Genomic DNA, 23,294 nt, shown 5'->3' with positions numbered 1-23,294 from the left:
GAGAAAGGGGCGAGGGCGAGACCAATGTGTAAGTCTTTCCGTGCCCATGCACAGCACCCACATCGGCAATTCTCTACTGTGCATTTACAGCTAGTTCTCGGTGCCCCCACACCCACGCCCTGCTCCTTTTGAAATATCTCCATTATTTTGTGCTCTTCTCACCAAGATGAATCACTTCTACTCAACCTGCTCCAGATTCCATTTGACAAAATACTCATTAAGAATCCCACTGCATAAACATGCCCTTCACATCTCTTGTTATTTGGTTTTCCTGGATCTCTTTCATACGATATAAGGTCACAGCAGCTTGACTCGTCAAAGAAAATCGCGTTCATTTTCAATATCCCAATGCAATCTACATTTCAATGCAGTTTAGGCAACAGGACCAAATTATTCTTTGAGATTTTATAATAGCGTCGATGCACACAAACTGATATTGAAGTTCCAATTTCAGTAAGACAGTTGTGATCATCCAAAAATAGCAACATTGAAAACCACTGATAGCACCGACGAGAGTGGGACTCGAACCCACGCGTGCAAAACACAATGGATGAGCAGTCCATCGCCTTAACCTCTCGGCCACCGCTTCACATACGCCTGCTTGCCTATAACCTTATGAATAAGTGAATTGCATAAATTATGCAGAACAGCAGACATTTCATTAGAGCTCTGAAGGATAGTGGAATCAAGGGTTATGTGGATAAGGCAGGAACAGGATACTGATTGAGGATGATCAGCCATGATCATAATGAATGGTGGTGCTGGTTCGAAGGGCAGAATTGCCTACTCCTGCACCTATTGTCTATTGTCTATTAAATTGCCTCTGAGGAATTGTTTGCCAGACTGGAGTAGAGTGCATAGTGTTCAATGTCATTATTCGAAACACCTTTCTTCCACTCAGATATGTTTGACATGCACTTGTGTACAGGACATACAATTTCAAATGTCGAAATTGTATATTTCAACAATCTACCCATCTTTGCAATGAGGAGATCACCACTTTCCTCTCTCGGGGTCAGAACCACTGGTGAAGATGATCGTACAATCCCCGTTACTAGCCATGGAATCAGAGAAATTCGGTTTCCCAAACGTTATGGTAAAACCAGGAATGTGGAGGTAAGCATTAATGTGTTGCTCCTGTACTGCAGATGACCAGTGCACGGTATCTCTGTGCCAGTATAGTGGTCTATGCTGAACCGAAGTTTTACGTTTGAGCATCACATGGAGCAGCTTCAATTTGTCGTCGTGTTGAGGCGTACGGATAAAAGGTGATATTGAGCAAAGTCAAGTTTATGGGAAGATACCCGTGTTTGTGGATTGAGAAACGACCTTTTCTGGATAATGACTCCTTGATCAACAAACATACTGCAAGTATTTAAAACGTGTAGAGACATGTGTGGAGAAAGAGCCGAAGGTGTATTTTCAGCAAATGGATAACGTTTCCCATGTGCACTGCGTTAAATTCCGGGAAAATAGATGTTGATCTGGTTTCATGTTATGCAGTTTGTTGCAAACTCAAAAAGGTTATTGCAATAATAAAAAATAAATTACATAGGACCGTTTGAATATTGTATTGATTTGAATTTTGGTCTGAGCATATTTTATCTTCAATTATATTTTATCTTCAATTATATGTCAGTTTGGATAGTGCTGTGAGCTGCTGCCTTATCTCCCACTCAGACTGAATCATCGAAGGTTATCGCGCTCTGCTACCATCACTGAGTAGGGTGTGGTGGCCAGATAAGAGAGTGATTATGTCATTTTAAGCACCACAGAGACTGCCAGACCTGCAACCACACGCAGACACTCACAGAGAAAAATACAGACACACAAATACAGGGGGTGGGGGGAGGTGGATATCGACCACTCCACTACCCGGATTCGCACTTTCTATTCTATTCCGAGCTGTTTCTTCTGGAATAGGAGACGGGGAAGGATTCAGTGAGGGTGTGAGTGGGTTATACTGCTGTCAGTGCTGGTGAAGGTGGGGGGGAGGGGGGGATTGGGTGGGTGAGATGGTGACTTGTCCAAAGGAAGTTGTTCAAGAGTGTTGTATCCATGCAGTGCTATTAGTGAAGGAGATATAGTAGAGGGGTAAAAGAGAGAAAGGGAAGGTACTGCATGCAGCAGTGAGAGTGGTGGGGCATAAGTTTGTTCCGGGGTAGGTGTTATAACAGATAAACAGTGACTGTGAGGGAGTAGAGAAAATACGGTGATCTTATCCTGACAGAGTGGGGAGGACATTGATTCTTGTCCTGTATTGCTGGACATTTCTTCAGACCGCAGATACTGCTCTGAGCTCAGACCATGATTGGTGGGTCTGGTGGTATGGCCCCCCTTTTGGAAAGAGAATTTCCCTCTCTGTACTAGCCAATCCACCAGGATCTGCGGGCCCCAGTCGACAAACTGTGGTATAATTTCCACTTATCTGCCATGTTCAGGATAAACTATGGAGGGCAGCTCCAACTTGAGAAAGAACAACCATGTGCCCATTGGCCTTTTAAAGATGGCACCAATGCCAGGGTTCGTGGAGTATGGGGGGCATCTGGGCGATGGTGAGAACCTCCAGCCACGATAAATGGAGAATCGGGCTGGCATTGAATAAGAGGGACTCCATGGGGTGGGGTGGGTAGTTAATGAGGTGAGTTTGATAAGATAGCATCATTTAGCTCAGCCTCATGCAGACAATCCCTCTGTCCTACTCAATAAAAAGGTTAACGTCGGTTGGGATATATATTCGCAGAGAAATTGGTCAGTTGTGAAGTGAGAAGCCTTCAAAAATGTGATGTCAGGAGTAAAGAGACAGTATGTCCCGCTTAGGTTGAAGGGTAAGGCTGGTACGTGTAAGGAATTCTGGTGGATTGGAGAAATTGAGGTTCTGGTCACGGATAAGAGGGAAGAATATGTCAGTTATAGACAGCAGGAATTGAGGTTTTTTTTCTTAATGTATTCACGGGATGAGGGCTTCCCTGGCTAGGCAAACATCCATTACCCATCCCTAATTGCCTAGAGAGCAGTTAACACTCAACCACATTGCAGTGGGTCTGGAGTCACATGTAGGCCACACCAGGTAAGCATGGCAGTTTGCTTCCTTAAAGGGTATCAGTGAACCAGATGGATTTTTTCGACAACTGGAATGGTCAGCATTTGCCTTTTAATTCCTGATTTAAAGTGATTCAATAGAAGAGTCTGAAGGCAACAATAGTATACTTAAGAGGGAAATTGCGAGCGTAAAAAAGGGGACATGTGATAGCTTTGGCTTCTTCAAATACGTCAAGGACAAAACAGTAAATGTGGAAAGAATAGGACATCCTTCAACATCAGCAAGGCTGCCCATATGCAGAAGCACAGGAAATAGGGGAGGTACTGAACGAATAATTTGTATCAGTATTTACTGTGGAGGAGGATATGGAAGCTAAATAATTTGGGAAATAAGTAATGACATCTTGGAAAGTGTCTGTATCACAGAGGAGCTGCTGGAGGTCTCAAAACATGCAAAGGAAGGAAAATGTCCAGACTTTTATTAGATGTACGCTAGATCTCTGTGAGAAGCTAGGAAAGTGATTTCTGGGCCTCGTGCTATCATCCATAGCCACAGGTATAGTGCCAGAAGACTGGAGGTTGGCTAACTTGGTGCCATAACTTAAGGAATTTAAGAAGGGTAATAAGGAAAAGCAATGAGTATAACGGCAGTGGTGGGTAAGTTGTTGGAGGGGATTATGAGGCATAAGATTTTCACGCACTTTGAAAGGTAACAACGGATTGGGGTAGTCAACATGGAAATGTGCAAGCAATGTTGTGTCTCACTTACTTGACTGAAATTTTTTGAAGAAGTGACTAAAAAGATTAACTGAGGTAGAGAGGTGCACATTGGCGAGATGGACATCAGTAAGGTGTTGAACAACATTGTGCATGGTCATCTGTTTAACAAGGTTGGTTCATATGAAATACATGGAAAACTAGCCATTTGGATACAAAATTGGCTCAAATGTCCAGACAGAGGGTGGTGGTAGAGGTTGCAATATCCTGGCAGAGGTTTGCAATGCTTCCCATGCTGTGCAGATAGTCCGGTTTATGGAGTAATCCACTAGCACGGCCTGCACAGCTCTCCATCTTGGCCGTTACCTTACCCCAATTTAAGGTGTCTGGGCTGGTTCTGTGAAGCAGATTTTGAATTTGAGACAATAGACCAATTCAGCTGATCTAGCAATGTATTTATTCAATGTCTGCATTCTTGTGATTGGACCCACCGTTGTCTCACTTATCCAGTTAATACAATCCCTCCATCTCCGTATCCATATTTTCACCAAGTTATCAGTTAATTAATTATTTGTTTTTTTTTCTGCGTCTTTCCCTGGCATTGGCTTTTGACTCCCTCGTGTATCGGCATGGTGAAGCTCAGAAACATTGAAATAGTGTGTGTCAGGCTGTTGTAAACTTCTCAATGTGTCCCATGTGATACCCTATGGAGTCAGGAAAGGTCCCGGATGATTGGAAGATGGCTGTTGTAACCCCTTGTTCAAGAAAGGATCAAGGCAAAAGATGAAAATTATAGGCCAATCAGCTTAACCTCGGTTGTTGGTAAAATTCTGGAATCCATCATTAAGGATGAGGTTTCTAAATTCTTGGAAGAGCAGAGTCTGATTTGAACAAGTAAATATGGATTTAGTAAAGGGAGGTCATGCCTGACAAACCTGTTGGAATTTTTTGAAGAGGTAACAAGTAGGTTAGACCAGGGAAACCCAGTGGATGTGGTCTATCTAGACTTTCAAAAGGGAGGCTGCTGAGCAAGGTGAGGGCCCATGGTGTTCGAGGTGAGCTGCTGGGATGGATTGAGGATTGGCTGTCGAACAGAAGGCAGAGAGTTGGGATATAAGATTCTTTTTCAGAATGGCAGCCGGTGACGAGCGGTGTCCTGCAGGGTTCGGTGCTGGGGCCACAGCTGTTCGCATTATATATTAATGATTTGGATGAGGGAACCGGGGGCATTCTAGCGAAGTTTGCCGATGATACGAAGTTAGGTGGACAGGCAGGTAGTACCGAGGAAGTGGGGAGGCTACAGAAGGATCTAGACAGGTTGGGAGAGTGGTCCAGGAAATGGCTGATGGAATTTAACGTGCGCAAGTGCGAGGTCTTGCACTTTGGCAAAAAGAATAAAAGCATAGACTACTTTCTAAATGGTGAGAAAATTAATAAAGCCAAAGCACAAAGGGATCTGGGAGTGCTAGTCGAGGATTCTCTAAAGGTAAACATGCAGGTTGAGTCCGTGATTACGAAAGCGAATGCAATGTTGTCTCTTATCTCAAGAGGGTTGGAATATAAAAGCAGAGACTTTATAAAGCTCTGGTTAGGCCCCATTTGGAGTACTGTGTCCAGTTTTGGTCCCCACACCTCAGGAAGGACATACTGGCACTGGAACGTGTCCAGCGGAGATTCACACGGATGATCCCTGGAATGACAGGTCTAACATATGAGGAACGGCTGAGGATACTGGGATTGTATTCGTTGGAGTTTAGAAGATTAAGGGGAGACTTAATAGAGACGTACAAAATAATACATGGTTTGGAAAAGGTGGATGCTAGGAAATTGTTTCCATTAGACGAGGAGACTAGGACCCGTGGACACAGCCTTAGAATTAGAGGGGGTCATTTCAGAACAGAAATGCGGAGACATTTCTTCAGCCAGAGAGTGGCGGGCCTGTGGAATTCATTGCCACGGAGTGCAGTGGAAGCCGGGACGCGAAATGTCTTCAAGGCCGAGATTGATAGATTCTTGTTGTCGAGAGGAATTAAGGGCTACGGGGAGAACGCTGGTAAGTGGAGCTGAAATGCGCATCAGCCATGATTGAATGGCAGAGTGGACTCGATGGGCCGAATGGCCTTACTTCCACTCCTATGTCTTATGGTCTTAAGGACAAGGGTGTTCCAGGAGCTTTGATTCACGTGTTTGAATCTTGGTATGCGCCTTCCCTTGGAATGCCTCTGTTTGCCCCTCTCAGTTGATGGTGCGGTCAGTAACGCAAGGAAGGTCCTTGAGTATGATTGTAAAGGACAAGGCATCTAACTTGTAGCTGAGGGGACTCTGACTGCCTCCTGTTAGTGGAGGTACTGGGGATTGTTTGCTAGAAGTTGTGCTGTAAGCTGCTTCAGACATTCCAGGAGACCGGAGGATTTAGTGTCCCAGCTCGGGACATAGCATGGGACTGTAGTAACAGCATCTGGTTCTGTAACATGAACAACAAATGGAGCAGAGGCTGCAGAGAGGGGAAGCTCTGAAAACCATGGAGTGAGTGTGCGTGGGGAAAGGGATCAGCCATTTCTGTTTGTGTCTTAGCCTGGACAAGCACACCCTCTCACTCTACCTGTAACTTACATTGATGCACATTCTCCCTTTCTGCCCCTCGCACACACTCACATTCAACCTCTCTCACATTTCACACACGTACTCCATTCTGTCACGCACACATGCACACACAACCACTCTCTCTCCCTCCCGCACTCACACCCACACTCCACCTCACTGTCTCTGACATACAGACAATGTCTCTCTCTCCCCTTCACACAGACACGCCCCTCTCTCACACATATGCACACGCACACACACGAATGCACATATAAATCTGTGGGTTGAATTTACATTTTCCCATTTGTATTTGCAGATGCATTTTATTTTGTTCCAAAACATACAATTTGTAGACATTCAGTCAATGTGTTATTTTACAAATCCTACTTTGTAAATAAAACCAGTCTAACTCCAGGTCAAGACACAGACATAGTCCAAACAAGGCGTCAAGCTTAGAATACATTGTCTGACCGCACGTGTTACTTCATTTACATCGATAATAACTGAAGGTATCTCCAGGCAGTGACTTGAAATAAATTCGGCAATTTTTATATTTACCAATCAAACTCGCACCTCCATTCTAACTGAATAAGTATTTAAGAGCCATCTTAGGTGTATGTACAATTCATGTGCATGAGTTGTATAACCTTTTGATCTTTTCCTTACATCATCTGTTTAAGATTTTCCTGTCGCTTACACCTGATGAAGGAGCAGCACAATGAAACCTTATGTTTACAAATAAACCCATTGGACTCTAATGGGTTTCATTTCATTTTTGACATTGTCCAACCGAGTCCAAATCAAACGGCTCCATATCAGGACTTTTACTGGTGTGCTAATCCTCTCCCCTAGCAAGTAAATTGTTCCTAATCCCAAGTGTTTTTGTCTTGCATAATAATCTTTTGCGACACGTTATGCACTGATGTCTGGAAGTCCAGATATAATACATCTGTAGAACCCCCATTATCCACCTTGCTTGTTGCGTTTTTTTTAAAGGAAGTTAGTCAAATCATTCAAACATGATTTATCCTTCCTAAATTACCCATAATATGTTGACTGTGCAGGATTGTGGCTTGACTTTGGAAATCTCCTGTTATTAATTCTGTCATAACGCATCCTAACAATCTTCAATCCCAATAATTTTCTCACCACTTATCATTCCCGAGTGAAGCTGGTTATTCGAAGTTCTTCCCTTTCTATCACCATTATGTTCCGTTTCACAATTCCTGTGTAACAGGCACAAGGCTGTAAAAGATCTGTTCCAATTGCTGTGTAAGAGGCATGTGTGGCTGATTGGACTCATTCTGTTCCTGCTTCACACACTCGCTGGGCGGAGCTATTATATTTTGTCCCTCAGTTTACCGATCTTAATAAATATCCAATCAATTTCAGAGCAACATGCTGACAAAGTATTGAACCAATTTATCTGTTTAGGTTTTAGCATTAGTTATCAAGTCATTACCATTACAATAATTGCATAATAATTGGTCTGGGTAACAAGTATACTGAGGTTCACAATTTAATTTATTGACTGTTTGAAAAATGGTACAATATATCCTTTTTTCAGGATTCTAACAATAATTGTTAAGGCATTTGCATGACAATAATTATAGTATGCTTTAGTTTAGTCTTGCTAACAACTACAGTGAAGTTTATATCTGAATTTAATCCAATCTTTCCTAGTACATATACAGTAATATAAAAATTCATATTATTTGCAATCAACACACCTACAAAAGAATCCATTATTTCTGATGCAACGCGCACTGTTAAAAATATGACTTTTGCTTATTTGAATGATCTGTGTAATCACAGCCTTATAAATTTAGAAAAACCTAATTACTTTTCCCTGCAACAATTCCTGTTCATTTTTGCAGATAGCACAGTCAAATAGCAAGATGAAATTTATCATTATTTGTAAGTATGCTAATAGAATTTTGAAAATCTATATGTTGCTAATATATAATAATTGTTCATTTCAATCCATAGAATATAGAACAGTACAGCACAGTACAGGCCCTTTGGCCACGATGTTGTTCCGACCTTTTATCGTACTCTAAAATCAAACTAACCAACATGCCCTTCATTTACTATCATCCATGTGCCTATCCAAGAGTCGCTTCGATGTCCCTGATGGATCTGAATCTACTACCACACTGGCAGTGCATTCCACACACTCACCACTATCTATAAAGAAACTATCTCTGACATCTCCCCACAACTTCCCCCATTCGTCTTAAAATTATGCCGCTTTGTGGGGAAAAGTCTTTCATTATCCACTCTATCTATGCCTCTCATCATCTTACACAAAACTATCAAGTAAACTATCATCCTCTTTCACTGCAATGACCAAAGCCCCAGCTCTGTCAACCTTTATTCAGAAGACATGCCTTCCAGTCCAGGCATCATCTTGATAAATCTCATCTGCACCTTCTCTAAAGCTTCCGTATCCTATGTCTAATGAGGTGATCAGAACACAACAAATATTCCAAGTGTAGTCTCATCAGGGATCCATCGAGGTGCAGCATAACCTCGTGGCTCTTAAACTCAATGTCCCTGCTAATGAAAGCTCACACACTACGCATCGTCTTAATAACCATATCACCTTGGATGTCAGCTATGAGGGATGTGTGGACGTGCACCCCACGATCCCTCTGTTCCTCCACATTGTCAAGAATCCTGCATTTAATCTGAAAATATGCATTCAAATTTGATATTCAAAAATGAATAACTTCACATTTTCCCAGGTTGAACTCCATCTGCCACTTCTCAGCCCAGCTCTGCATTATGTAAATGTCCTCTAGCAACCTACAAAAGCCCTCCACACTCTCCACAACTCCACCAACCCTCGTGTCATTGGCAAACTTCCTAACTCACCCTTCCACTTCCTCATCCAAGTCATTTGTAAAAATCACAAAGAGCAGAGCTCCCAGAACTGATCCCTTCAGAACACCATTGGTCACCGTGCTCCAAGCTGAAAACTATTAATTTAATCTCACCCGTCTTCTATGGGGTCAGCCAATTTATTATCTAACCATGCAGGTTTCCCTACATCCCATGCCTCATTACTTTCAAAATGAGCCTACCATGGGGAACCTTATCAAACACCTTGCTACAATCCTTATACACCACATCCACTACTCTGTCCTCACCAATGTGTTTGCCACAACTTCAAATAATTCAATGAGGCTTGTGAGGCATAACCTGCCGCTCACAAAGCCATGCTGACCATCTCAAATCAAGCTGTGCTTTTCCAAATAATCATAAATCCTGTCTCTCAGAATCCTCTCCAATAAGTTGCCCACAACGAATGTAAGACTGACTCATCGATGATTCCCAGGATTATCTCAAATGCCTTTCATGAATAAGGGAATAACGTTTGCCACCCTCCAATCATCTGGTATGACTTCAGTGAACAGTGAGGATGCAAAGATCATTGCCAAAACCCAGTAATCACTTGCCTCCCTTCTCATAACAACCTAAGTTATATCCTTTCTGGCCCAGGGGACTTATCTATCCCCATGATTTTTAAATATTTTCAGCACAGTCTCTGTCTTAACATCGACCAGTCCGACCATATCAGCCTTTTTCACGTTGTCCTCACAAGGAACAAGGTCCCACTCACTCGTAAATACTGAAGCAAAGTACTCATTAAAAACATCCCCTATCGCTCAGACTCCTGGCACAAGTTTGCTTCACTGTAAGGGGTATAAATGTGGAATTATGTCTCAGCAATGTATTAATGTAAAGATATTGCAGTGTACAATCACTCGACTACTTTGAATATTGAACTGTATTTTAACTGAGAAAACACGGTTGAATTGATTTGATTATATTTCACTTCATGCTAACGTTTATTGTATTTCGACCCACAATAAGAGTTTCCTTTTTACAGACATGAAACTTACTTAAATTAATCGCACGTTCATGTGAAGAAAATAGAATTAACATCTGCTTGTTCATTCCTTTATCGATGACTGTTCATTTTGAAATTGTGGAAGTTGTACATTGTTGAAAGGAAGGGAACTTGTCTTCGGCTGAATATTCGCATTGAATGACTGATGCATTTTTAAAATTAAAGTACAATGATCACGCAGTTTTGCCAATTTGTCTTTCAAAGAATTGTCATGAGATTCCTCTTTATTTAAGACTATTATTCATTTATTCTATTGTTATTGTAAAATATTGTTTAATTTCCAGTCCATTACAGACAGAAACTACCTAATTAATTCCCATTCGAATTACTATAATAAACAGCTGATTAGTTTTCATTTGTGTAACCACTTTTAACATAATATTGCAGTACGGCCGTCCTGAGTGGGAACATTATGAAAGGAGCCTGTGGAGCTGTGGCAGTGTCTCTATTACTGGACCCGAGGGAAGGTTTCAAATCAAACCTTCACCTGAAATATATCAAGAGCTATCTGAATGGTGATTACAGAGTACCTCAGCACAGACTGAATTGCTTTTCAATCCAACATTAGATGTGCTTTTATCTATTATATCAATAATCACAAAATCTGATACTTATTTGTGTCAGGTTACCAAGAAATATGTGTTGGAAAATTCGCTTTAGCCACTTTGCTTTTACAAAAGACTTACATCTGCCCCTGTTTTCTCTAACTGAAAGAAATCTGAAGAGGATTTTCACTTTTACGAAAAAAGGGGAGGTGTTTTCCATATAAATTAATGCTTCTTCGATCTACGCCTTTTCAGTTTATGTAAGGTTTCATAATAACGCTCTAATTTCGGATAGTGGGGATACCAGTATCTAATTCTGTCGCTTATATGTTCCTGGAGAATATTTGAAAATGTTGCAGAATTAAAGATTACGATGTCGAAGTAATGAGATTGATCTTTTTTTGTTGCAAAGGGACAAGTCCTAAAAATTGAAACTCATTAAACATTATTCTCTCATGCTATATATTTGAAATAAAGTTGATATCTTCTTCAGTAAACTAACAAATGCTCCCACCTATTCCTTGTCAGTCAGCTGACTACCTACTTTGTAACCAAATGTTGTGATTCATCTAAATATTACTCTGTCCTTTGATCAAAGTGAATTTGTGATTGTTGTTCAGTTTATGAATTGTCAGAAACTTGTTTTTACTTTTCCATTCACCTCTCCTTTTTGACCGTAAGATTGAAATGCTTTGAAAATATTGGAGTTTATTCATTTAAAAATAAGGTTTGCACATCTCTCACATATCTCACTTCTTATATTATGATTCAAGAATGTTTTCTGGTGGACTTCTAGTAAATTCCAAACATTTGTTGGCTTCAAACAGTTATCAATCTGTTGTTAATGTTTCAGCTGTTACATTGACATTGATTAGGTACTCATTCAGAGAGATCAACTGACAATTATAAACTCCTTGCAGGATTATTGAATTGAGAAAAAGATACAGACGTGGAAACATTTTTTTTAGCAGGAATTGCTTTTTCATTCAAATGTGTAGGCTGTTCAAGAATGCTATATTGCCTTCCATTGGTATTCTTGTCGAGAATGCAAATTTGTAATTCATGTGAATTTTAATGTGTTCTGTATTTTGAAATTTGTATCAGATTTAAGCAGAAAAAGAAGAGCAATTAACATGAAAACTTCAGTGAATAGAAAGCACGGTAAATTAAATTGACAGAGGTAACTTTTAGTATTGTCTCTGAATATTCAGTCAAATATTTCTAATGTCAAAAGAGCGAGGTGCCGGAAAAGCACAGCAGGTCAGGCAGCATTCGAGGAGAAGCAGAATCGACGTTTTGGGCATAAGCCCTTCGTCAGGAATCTTTTCTGATGATGGCCTAATGCCCGACAGGTTGCTACTCCTGCTCTTTGGATGTGCCTGCCCTTTTCCAATGCTACAGCTTTCCTCACTTTCTCCAAATATGTTTAATGAACACGAACTGAAAATGTTCGCATCAGCAGTTGAACAAGACCAAATTAACACATTTTTTGCAATATTTATAGTGAAAACTTGTTTTCGAACAGGCAACAAATCAGATCGAACAACATCTCTTGCCGTTAGAACTCTTGGCCATTCATAATAAAGAATAACTATGCTTTGAACAACCAGTATGGTGGAAAACGACTGAACTGAAATACCAGAGGGACAACGATTGCATTTTTTGAAGGGAATGATAACCAGATCCTTCCTGTGATAGTGGGGATTGATCTCAGGAACAATAAGATAGTTACCGTGATTATTCCACTGAACAGTAATTAGTTGGTCATGAAGATCTTTGTGTGGCTTTATGTGCAGTGTTTTGCTTGAACATTGATTTCAGTAACATTGAGATATTTTACAAGATTGACAATTGACAGTTAAAGATAAGTTTTAAATGCAACATTTTAAAAAAAATGGAACAAAAAAAAACACAATTCTAAGTTTATGGAATCCCTACTGTGTGGAAACAGGCCATTTGGCCCAACAAGTCTACACTGACGTTCCAAAGAATAATCCAATCAGCACCATTCTGCTCTCAGATTACTGGAAATTTACCCCTGACTAATGCACATAACTTACACATCCCTGAACAGAGCGTGCATCTTAGCATGGCCAATTTACCTAACCTGCATATCTTTGGATTGTGAGAGAAAACCAGAACATGCAAACTCCACACAAACATGTGGCCGAGGATTGAATCAAACCCAAGTGCATAACACTGTAAGACACGAGTGCTAACAATTGATCCTCTGTTCTCAATGCCCAGCCCCCATGTTCAAGAGGTCTATGTAGTTGTTCATTGTTTCTTTTGTCCAGATACTAATTTGTAATTCATATTGCTTTTATTGTGCCCGGAATTTTGAGACTTGTCTCAAAGGTAAGAATTAAAACGAGGAGCAATTAATATAAGAACTTGAGAGAATAGAAAGCACAGTAAATTTGAATGACAGTCTGTGAGAAACAAAGCTAACTCACTTCAATAATTTCAGCTCATGACAAGATCTGAAGCAATCAGTTTGTTTATTAGACGCTTAGAAGTGTGGTTCCTGGAATAAGGCACACAGAGTTTCGCAAATAAATATCTTATATTGGACTCACTACTCCAAACCCGGAGCCCATTACTATTGTTTCTCGCTTGCCTTATCCGGCCTTGTGCTTAACAAATTACAAGTTTTACTTGTCCATTTCACCACATCCTGCTGTGGTCCATTGTTATGTATATCCTCCATCACTGCTATCTAAATCCCCCACTTGTGACATTTCTTCCCTTTCCCCAACCATATTGATTCTAATGACCTTTTAATTGAGGTTTGTTTTTGTGTTTTTGCCAAAGTGGGAAACAGATGCTTATAACTATTGCTTGTACAAGCATATCTGGGTAACCTACATCCTCACGGCACCTTATCTCGTTGTCTGTAACATCTACCATTGGTTGCCGGCATGTTTCATTCTTGTATGCACATGTTAGCTAATGCAAAAACAATTATATATTTCCTTCACATAGTTTTCATTCTTGTTGACTCAGCTCTTGGTTGAAACAATTACACACTGGTGTGAGTGCATTTACATTACATAAATAATTATGATTGCAGAAGTGACACTACTTTACCTATATCCCAAAATTTCCCCCTTTTTCTTTAATTATCATTTGTTATCTTCTACACTTTTCTGTTAAGCATTGCCCCCAAAATTCGCAAGCATCATTCTGGAGATTTCATCCATCTTAGTCTCACTCATCCCCTCATTATTTAATCGACAATGTTCCTCTGCCTGATTCTATTTTAGGGGTATCTGTTTTATTAAGGTTGTCTCAATCAGTCTTTGAGTGAGTCCTCGTATACAGGGAATGATACAACAGCCAATGGCTACCAACACCCTGGCTACTGCTATCAGGGAAGTAAGGATAGAATCCACCACCCCCTTCCATTTTCCAAAACATGACTCACGCCATCCCGTGAGAGATGTGTCTTCTCCTGAATTCTCAGCCAGTTCCTCTACTAAGGTAGTCAATTACCTTAAAGCCCGAGTAATTGAACCATCAGGTGCAGTGTTATTAGGAATAAAGGTGCAACAGCTTCCTCCGAATATCTCTCTCATACACACTCACACACACATTTTTTTCCGCTAAAATCATATCAAGGGCCATTTTGTTTTCCCATGCCATCCTACTTGGCGCATCAAGCTGTTCTGATATTCCTTTAACCGCATCTCTTGTATAATTTATAAATCGCTGTTGATTATAGAAAATGTAATTTATCCAATGGACATTTTTATTAATTGTTGCCTACCAAAGGAGAGCTGACTCAAAGCCTTATGCAATCTGATGACGAGCTTTGAACTCATCAGGTACCCTCCTAGGGACTCCTGCACAATCGGGATAAATCCTGTCATATTGCTTTTATTGTGCAGTGTCTAACAGTGATCTCTTACTCCTTCCCTTTTTCCCGACTACCTTTTCCTTCTCAAATGCCAGGGTAAATGGAATTACCAATTGTACAATTGCACATATTCCTCTCCAATCCGGTGGTAGAGTGGGTCTCAATATTTTGCCTCCACTGTACCACCACAGATCCGTTCGGGGAGCCTTTTGTGCTGAGTAGTTCCCTCCCTTGTCCGTTTCGGTGACATTCTTAATCTCTGTACATACTTTTAGCTCCCCCAAATATCTAGACTGACTTGTACCTCGTCTATGCACACACGTCGTGTGATTTCTGACTGCAGCTGAAAACGTCGGTGGCGGGGTGGGGGGGCGGGGGGGTCGCTTTTCAATCTTTCTTCTCCAAGGGTGCGAACATCAGAGATAAGGAGGTACAATTCCTATCATTCCATGCAGTCTTATCCTGTTACAGGGCTATTATACATTTCATGCCCTTCCTGTCTCGCTTACACCCGAGTGGAAAGGGAAGCACCTGGGCCACTGGCCAATCGGAGGCACATGCATAGCAATTGTTCTTGTTCAGACTTTTTACAGTATACTTTACCCATCCAAACCAGGCGTTTGCATCCCCGTACCCAGTTTCTATTTCGATAGTATGTTTCAAGTCCTTTGTCTCTATAATTTTTACTAGTTTAGGATCATCGGGAGGGGTGAAAGGTTGTATTTTATTTTCCAGTAGTTCTGGCCGTTTTCCCTTTCCTACGCTAATTTGAAAACAACAGCCCAAGAAATAATTCCCGTTTGCTTACATTTCTGTCCTAAATGTTTCATCCAATTGTATCTCATAAGTGACCCACCCCGACCCCGAGAATTGCTTTGTGCCATGTGGTTTTCTTTATCATGAGGTTTATTGGATTACGCTCTTTATCGGGACAATCAAGAGGTGATCAGAAGGTGGCCCTGTGTATTGTGACAAGACTATTATACCAAGTACCATCCCCAAAGGACTTAAGATGTATCTCTGAGCAGCGGTACTGTCTCTGATTATCTACATCCCCACAATTTACTAAGCTACACGCATCAGGTCTATTACTTGCGGATTATCAGACTCAGGGACCGTTAATAACACATATGAAAATTATATTTGACAAAGTCCCAATACCAAGAGAGCTAGCATCATAACTCTAAGCATCCCCAGCATTCTAAAAATTGTGCTGAAGCACAAAAAACTTAATACACAATCCTACAGAAATAATCCCGCGCTCGCGTCACCACTGTATAATCAGTTCCTCTAAGTCTCTTCAGTCTGAGTTTCAGCGGGTCTTGCGTTAATTCGCTGTCCAGACTTCTTCCTCAACTGGAGATTTCACTGGCCCTTTGATCCGAGTGTAGTCAGTCCAGCCTTTCTCCGCTGTCCTTCTTGTCGTTTTGGTAATCAAAGGATCCTGATACAGCCCATCTCAGTCCGGCAGCAATTTAGTCTCTGTCCATGATTTTGCTAAGACCCAATCTCCTCGCCGCATGGGATAAACGGTGAATTCAAGGGGCGGAGTCTGTGCCAATAAACTCTGTTTCCTGAGGAGAGACAAAGAGGCGGACAAGCCCAGTATATATTTCTTTACAACAAATCTTTAGTTTTGGGAATTGTCAATTCTCCGTTCATTCCCAGATCAGGTAATCCAAATATGATTTCATAGGGTTTAGTCTCAAATCTTTCCTTGGGGCTGTTCGTACTCACAAGAGAGTTACAGGTAAACATTTGGTTTCTATTATCAATTTAGAGAGCTGTCGTTTGAGTGTTTGGTTCATTCTCTCAAACCTTCCTGATGATGGTGGGTGCGAGGGAGCATGGAACTCCCAGGAAATTCCCAACCCTTTCATTATCTCCTGTAACAATTTAGGGGTAAAATGAGTTCCTTGGTTGAATCTATACGGTTCACTAGCCCATATCGGGGAATTAATGCTCTAATATTGTTTCAGACACCCCACTCGCAATGGCAGTAGCTAGGGGGTGTGCCTTAACCCAACCAGATAGATGATCCACTATGACCAGCATATATTTTAGTCTTCCTACTCTGGGTAGTTCAGTATAATCTACTTGTATACTCTGGAAGGTTCTCAATCCTGGTTCTCTTCCTCCCGGGGTCTGTTTTCTCAAGACTTCCTTATTTACCTTTGTGCATATTATACATCCCTCACATATTTGTTTAGCATTTGTATGTATTCCTTTACATCCATATTCCCTAAGAACTAAATCACACAATGCGTGTACTCCCCAATGGCTGCCTTGGTGTAGGACAGCCATAATTTCTCGTATCATCATTTTGTTTAACATTTCCCTTCCATCAGGTAACATCCATTGCCCGTCTGCTGTTTTTTTGTCGCCCCTAAATCTTTCAATTCTTTTTCTTCTCTTTCTGTAAATATAGGAGCTTCCGGGGATCAGGGACAGCAGGTATTAGGGAATGAATCAGCACTCCTTCTGGGTCTAGGCCTGCTTCCTTCGCCACTTTATCGGCTAATCTATTCCCCCTAACTTCTGGTTCATTTCCTTTCTGATGACAATTTACATGCACTACCGTTATTTCTCGGGGGAGTAATAGGGACTCTAAGACCCGTTTAATCAGCTCCTCATGTGCTAATTCCTTCGCCCGGCTATTGATCACTCCTCTTTCCTGTCATATCTTTCCAAAAGTGTGCACAACACCAAATGCATATTTAGAGTCACTGTATGCTGCTCCCTCTTTATTTTCAAACACCCGAAAGGCTCTTTCCAATGCGAAGAGTTCGCAGGTCTGAGCTGACCACCCATTTGGCAACCTTCCTGCCTCTACCACCCTACCTTTCGTCCCATCTACAACTGCATACTCATTATGTCTTTTCCCTTCAGTCACCCGGGATGATCCGCCTATAAAAAGTCAGGCCCCTGCATGAAGTGGAACATCTCTCAGGTCCATTTGAAACTTGGTCTGTGCCTGTCCACTGAACACCTGTGTTTGTCCCTGTCAGCTGATCGTGCGGTCAGTTACACGAGGAAGCCCCTCGAATATTATTGTAAATGAGCAGGCATCGAACTTGTAGCTCAGGGGCTTCTGACTGTCTCCTGTTATTGAAATGTTAGTGGACCTGCTGGGGATGGTTTGCGGAGATTGTGCTGTGAGCGACCTCAGACATTCAGGGAGGATTTGGTGACCCAACTCTCGATGGAGCATGAGGACTGTAGTTACAGCATCTGGATCTGCAACATGAATAACAATGTAGCAGAGGCTGCACAGAGGGGAAGCTCTGAAACCACGGAGTGAGTGTGTGGGGAAATGGATCTGTCAAATTTGTCTGTGTCTTAGTCTGGGCAAGCATACGTTCTCACTCTCGCCTTTACATACACTGATGCACACTCTCCCTTTCCGCTCCACACACACGCACATTCATAATCCTCCTGCCTCACATATGCACACGCACACTCTGCTCTGTCACATTCACTCTGTTTCCCTCCTGTACTCCCCTTAGTCTCTCTCACTTTTTCACATTGTTTCTCTGCCCTTCACACAGACACCCTCCTTCACACACATATGCATGCACGTATAAATTTGTGGGGTGAAATTGCATGAGCACGTTTGCATTTGCAGATACACTTTATTTTGTTCCAAAAACATACAATTTGGAGGCAGTCAGTCAATGCTGTATTTTATGAGCTCGTACTTTGGGAACAAGCCCAATCTGACTCCAGGCGAAGACACAGACAGACTCCAAACAAGACCTCTCGCCAGAAATACATTGTCTGGCTGGAGGGGTCACCTCTTTTACATCAATAATGCCTGAAGGTATCTCCAGGCAGTGACCTGAAATAAATTCTGCGATTTGCATTTAAACAATCAAGACATGAACCTCAATTCTAAGTGATTAATGATTTAAGAGCCATCCTAGGTGCGTACCTTTCATGCGCATGAGTTGTACAATCCTTATAACTTCTCTGTTTAAGGTAGTCCTCTCTCTCTAATACTTAATGAAGGAGCAGAGCTATGGTAGCTTGTGTTTTCAAATAAACCCGTTGCACTAAAACCTATTGCCATGTGAATTTTGACCTTGTCTGACCCAGTCCCAGCGGCTCCATATCATAGCTTTTTATTGTTTCGCCAATCATCTCTCTTAGCAAATAAATCTTTCCTTTCCACATGTGATCTTCTCGTGCATATTAATGTTTTGTGAAGCACGTTACACACTGCTATCTGGAAATCCAAATATAATACATCTATGTGATCCCCATTATCCACCTTGTTTGTCAATTTTTAAGAAAGTTAGTCAAATCATTCAAACATGATTTATCCTTTATAAAGCTGTGTTGACTGTGCTGCATTGTGTCTTGACTTTGAAAACATCATGCTATTAATTCCTTCATAACGGATTCTAACAATTTGCTTTCATTACCAATAAATTTTTCATTACTTTTCATTCCCGAGAGAAGCTGGTTATTCTAAGTTCGTGGCTTTCCATAACCTCTACGTTTCCTTTCACAATTCCCATATGACAAGCACAAGACTGTAAAAGATCTGCTCCAATTGCTGTCTGAAAGGCATGAGTGGCTGATTGGACTCATTCTGTTCTTGCTTCACACACTTACTTGGCTGAATGTCCTCCTGCTGTCCCTATATTATAGTCTCGATGGTTTGTATGTTCTGCTCCTGTTCCTGTTCCTGACCAAGCCGTTCAAGATCTCAATGCCCTCCTCCTGTCGCTCAACAACAGGTTTGGGGACTTATGGAATCTCCCTACTCAACTGTCACTTTTCAAGAGCTGAAATATGCAGGCAATTGTGTTGCTCACATTGGGTAGCTCAGTGGTTAACACTGCTGCCTCACTGCACCAGAGATTCATGTTCAAATACAGTCTCCAATTTCTTCCCACAGTCCCAAGATATGTAGGTAAGGTGGATTAGCCACGCTAAATTACCCATAATGTACGGGGATGTGAGGCTAGGTGCATCATGGAAAATGCCAGGTTATAAAGATTAGGTGTGGTGGGTGGTGGAGTTTGGATGGGATGGTCTTCGGAGGATCAGTGTGTTGTCGATGGGTCAAATGGACTACTTCCACACTGTAGAGATTCTTGCAGAAATCTATTGAGGGAACAATCCTCGAGTTAATTCCAATATCCTTTCCTCAGTGAGGAAATTAACTCTGTTCACACTACTCCAGATGTGATCTCACTGAGACCCTATACAGTAGCAGCAGCACTTTGCCAGCCTACTGTAAGGTTCCCACCCAGGTTAGAGCAGTCTCAGCTCTCTGGGGAATACACACCATTGCTGAAAGATCATTGTCCTTCTTAACTCCACAAGCATTACGGGAGATCTGGTGATAATGTCACAATGACACTTGAGAAGAACATGTCAGGTGTGTTGAGATGATATCAATGTTGAGATATGCCTTGCCAAACATCTCGCCTGAATCTACCGTTAATCTCCCCAAAGCCCACGTCACTCAGATTCCACGGAAGCTGGTAAGGTGGAGCTTTGAAACAGCAAACATTGATGAGACTTATTTATCAAAATCAAATTGTGATACAAATGTTGGGTATCTTATAAAACAGGAAATTAGATATATAAATTTGTGGGTACTGTAGTAATAATGGACAGCTTTAAGCTACTTCTGAACAAGTTAACCCAAGTGAATGTTAATGCTGAGAAAATGGATTTCATGACCGTGTATGAGATGGGTTGTTTTGACAATATGTTGACCACCGAGCTAGATATCAGGCTGTTTTGGAATTGCTGCTGTGTGATCAGAAGAGGTAATTAAAGACTTTGCTGTAAAGGAGCTTCATAATATTATAGAGAGTTCGAGGTGGGTCAAGTGAATGATATATTGGTATATGCGGCATAGCAGGAAAAATGTGTCTGTGTTTGCATAGATGGTGGTTTGAATAGAAAAACAGTGTATTATCCAATGGAGAGATTGCAAAGCTGAGGCACAGAGGAACCAGGCACCTGGATCACAAAACAAACACGTTGCGTGCACATCACAGGGAGGCAATATAAAATTTCAAACCTTTTGAAAGAGAATACATTCAGGAGTAGGGAAGATTTTCTACAGTTTTGCAGGGTATGGTGAGACCACTTCAGGAGAGCTGAGGGCACAATGACATGAAAAGCAGTCCAGAGAAGATTTACTCAACTGATTCCAGTAAGGAGCATTTATCTCTGGAGGAAACATTGTCAGATTGGCCTTGGATCAGTTGGAGTTTAGGCAAATGACACGTGACCCCGTTTAAACTCATTCAAATTGAATGCTGAAACAATATTTCAATTTGTGCGAGAGATTTCCAGAAATGGATGGACTGCTGGAAACTGGAGAATACCGCAGTGAAGGAGTTGGTGATTGTTTTAACCATCTGTAAGGGTTCTGCGTCTGTGGGAACTCTCCTCCCAGAGAGTAAGACATTGAATATTCTTAAAACATATTTGACAGTTTATCGTCTAAGAATTATGAATTAAAGTTATAAGGCGTAGCAGTGTCCCATATGTCCTCTTCTGTTTGTTGTTAGTCTTAGCTGTACTGGAATAAGTCGCCAACCCCGCCTCAGTCGTGTACTTGTGGACCTACCGCTCTGGTTCCCACTGTGCCCCCCTCCCCCCAAGGGCCACACGAGTTTAAACTCTCCTGAGTGACAACAGCAAACCTGCCTGCCAGGAGATTGCTGCCAGTTCAGGTCCATCCCATCCTTCTTGTGTATATCTTATCGTCTTGGGAATCCCAATGAACCACATATCGGAAGTGCTGCCTCCTCGACCAGCTCTTTGCCCATGTTTTTAACTATACTACCTTCCTATTCCGAACCTCATTGGCACATGGAATAGTCTTGTCGCACCAAAATTTAAATATAATTTCAGCGAAATTCTGGAAAGACTTTATTTCTTTAAATGGACAGACTTGACAATAAGTACTTAAGAAGGAGAAAGTGAGGACTGCAGATGCTGGGGATCAGACCTTAAAAATGTGTTGCTGGAAAAGCGCAGCAGGTCAGGCAGCATCAAATGAGCAGTAGAATCGACGTTTCTGGCACAGGCCCTTCTTCAGTCATGAGGAGGGTGTGCCAAGCAGGCTGAGGTAAAAGGTAGGGAGGAGAGACTTGGGGGAGGGGCGTTGGAAATGCGATAGGTGGAAGGAAGTTAAGGTGAGGGTGATAGGCCGGAGAGGTCGGGAAGAAGATTTCAGGTCAAGAAGGTGTTGCTGAGTCTGAGGGTTGGGACTGAGATAAGGTGGGGAGAGGAGAAATGAGAAAGCTGGAGAAATCTGCATTCATCCATTGTGGTTGGAGGGTTTCTAGGCGGAAGATGAGGCGCTCTTCCTCCAGGCATCGTGTTGCCATGGTCTGGCGATGGAGGAGGCCAAGGACCTGCATGTCCTTGGCGGAGTGGGAGGCGGAGTTAAAGTGTTCAGCCACGGGGCGGTTGTGTTGTTTGGTGCGGATGTCCCTGAGGTGTTCTCTGAAACGTTCTGCAAGTAGGCGGCCTGTCTCCCCAATGTATAGGAGGCCACATCGGGTGCAGCGGATGCAGTAAATGATGTGTGTGGAGGTGCAGGTGAATTTCTGATGGATATTGAAGGATCCCTTGCGGCCTTGTAGGGAAGTTAGGAGTGAGGTGTGGGCGCAAGATTTGCATTTCTTGCGGTTGCAGGGGAAGGTGCTGGGAGTGGAGGTTGGGTTGGTGGGGGGTGTGGATCTGACAAGGGAGTAGCAGAGGGACTGGTCTTTCCAGAACGCTGATAGGGGTGGGGAGGGAAATATATCCTTGGTGGTGGGGTCCGTTTGGAGGTTGCGGAAATGATGAAGGATGATCCGACGTATCTGGAGGTTGGTGGGGTCGTAGGTGAGGACTAGTGACCCCACCAACCTCCAGACAGAACCCCACTAGTCCTCACATAGTTCGCTCTAGAATTAGACTTGCCTAAATGCATCACCTCACATTTGTCTGGAGTGAAAGCCATCTGCCACTTTTCCAACCAACTCTCCATTCTATCTGTATCTTTCCATATTCTCTGACAGTCCATTATGCTTTCTGCTCCTGTTATAAATGATGTATCTTTTCAAATACTAGTTATTGCCTGTCTACTGGCAAAGCGTTTTGTGATTTGCCCAAGCCACCAACATGCCAACTCAGCCAACTTGTCACTCATACCCTCTTAGCTTGCTTTGCTGAAATTTCAATCTCTAGTTTCAGAATGAACCACGCTACAATCAGATCTCACGGAGTCCAATATTACAACGTTCTGCTTGGCTGTTTCCCTGGAACACACACACACACAATATTACAACGTTATTAATTAGACTTTCTCATTGCATAGTGCAAAATCTAAAGTAACCCAATCTCTAATTGATAGTGTTCTATTAAATTTCAACTGAGGAGTTGTGGGTGGTATTAAATGCACATTTGTCATTGAACATTCCTACTTTTGAGCTTATAATGGAGGGAAGGATATTGATGAAGCAGCTGGAGATGGCTTGGCCTGGGATATTTCGCTGAAGAACTGGGCCCTTGTAATGAAGTACTTGGAGGTGCATAGTGAAGTCGGGCTGAGTCAGCATGACTTTGTCAAGGAGAGGTACCGCTGACACGTCTGTCAGAATTCTTTCAG

Source organism: Chiloscyllium plagiosum, unplaced genomic scaffold (assembly GCF_037043375.1).
Source record: "Chiloscyllium plagiosum isolate Xiang-an unplaced genomic scaffold, Cpla_swu_hap1 HiC_scaffold_21, whole genome shotgun sequence".
Classification (NCBI taxonomy): Eukaryota; Metazoa; Chordata; class Chondrichthyes; order Orectolobiformes; family Hemiscylliidae; genus Chiloscyllium; species Chiloscyllium plagiosum.
This window is presented reverse-complemented; position numbering follows the sequence as displayed.